At 34.7% G+C, this 1,619-nt stretch overlaps 1 non-coding gene across 1 annotated transcript; it reads right to left on the reverse strand.

Annotated features, from left to right (window-relative positions):
• Nucleotides 1–1,244: 1,244 nt before the first annotated feature.
• Nucleotides 1,245–1,409, reverse strand: LOC114493462. The gene has a single exon (XR_003684137.1). It is a non-coding gene; the product is annotated as a U1 spliceosomal RNA (small nuclear RNA).
• Nucleotides 1,410–1,619: the final 210 nt, after the last annotated feature.

The following is a 1,619-nucleotide window of genomic DNA, read 5'->3' on the forward strand; positions in this document are numbered from 1 at the left end:
GTTCTGGCTTCCTGGCTGCTCTGTTAATCTTCATTTTTCACAATTGAAATTCATGTTCCAAGTTCAAACCAAAGTTGGTACTGGGCCACAGATAAGATTCTCAACAAAAGCAATGTAAGGAACATAGAGAAACTGTCAAGTGGAAGATCATGTTGCTTTTAATGTGAGCTTGTCTGTACATACTGGCTGTACCCTAGCAAGCTGCTAAGGACCTTCCCCTGATTCATTTGCAATAGAGTCACTGCTGGTTTAATGTCTACCTTTCATGTTGTCTCCATTTTTTGAAAAAATGTACTCCAATCCTTTTATTTTTTTTCTAGGTTCACAAACCTACTTCTCTGTCACCTACAGTTGGAATTCTACATGCAGAACAGTTGATAGCATTGTTGGTGATGGACCAGATGTTTTCCAATCTTCTAATAAATAACTGATTTGAACAGAGTTCTCTTAGGTATGGCTCAGCATGCCACAGAGGTACAGAATCTTCCCAGTAAAGTTGCTACCCAAGAGATTACGTTTCTTAACTAATCTGGGATGCTGTTTGATCTTCATTCTCTGGATGATCTTTGATGTGTAGTATGTATTGGTTCACATATCTATCATACACATAAAACTTCTCAATATACACTATATTTCTAAATGGTTTTACATCATTATAATTCACTCATAAGAGTAGAGAGAAGAGAAAATTTAAGGTAACTTTAAACTTGTTTCTCAAGTAGACCACATTGCCTTTGAATTTTTTTACATATTATAAACCTGTATAATTAAATTGTAGATGTGTTGATTTCTTCACAGTAACTACTTAAATTTTATTCATTTTTATTTAGTTTTATTGAGAGATAATGATATAGTTTATATAAGTTTAAGGTGTACAGAATAATGACTCCACTTACATATATCATATATTGGGATATGATTACCACAGTAAGTTAACAAGCATCATCTCATATAGATTTAAAAAAATGGTTTTTTTTTCCTTGTGAAGAACTCTAGGATGTACTCTCTCAGCAACTTTCAAGTAGATTATACAGCAGTGTTAACTACAGTCATCATGCTGTACATTACATCCCCAGAACGTAACTATATTATACCTTTTGACCACCTTCACCCAATTCTCCTACCCTCTGTCCCATCTCTGGTAACCACAAATCTGATCTCTTTTTTTTAATGGAGTTTGTCATTGTTCCACACATAAGTGAGATCATATGGTATTTGTCTTTCCCTTATTTCTTTTGATTTTGTAGGAGAGATCATGAATACAGTCCCCCTCTACTACAAATTATGCAGTCAGGTTTCCCACATTTGGGGAAATTGCAGGGGTCAGCACACCCAGAGTGCAATGGATAAGACTCGCCCTAGGAAAACCACTTTCACGATCATGGTATCTGACCTGCCAGGTTAAGTATTTCTGTGACTTATTTCACTCAGCATGATGACCTCAAGGTCATTATATTGTTGCTAATGGCAGGATTTTCTTTTTTAATGGCTGAATAGTATTCTATTACTTATACATATATAGACATATATGTATATGTAGACACACATGCAAATACATACAATATACATAACACACTAAATTTATTATCCCTTATCTGTCAATAAACACAGGGTTGTTT

This window comes from Phyllostomus discolor, chromosome 1 (assembly GCF_004126475.2).
Source record: "Phyllostomus discolor isolate MPI-MPIP mPhyDis1 chromosome 1, mPhyDis1.pri.v3, whole genome shotgun sequence".
In the NCBI taxonomy this organism is placed as follows: Eukaryota; Metazoa; Chordata; class Mammalia; order Chiroptera; family Phyllostomidae; genus Phyllostomus; species Phyllostomus discolor.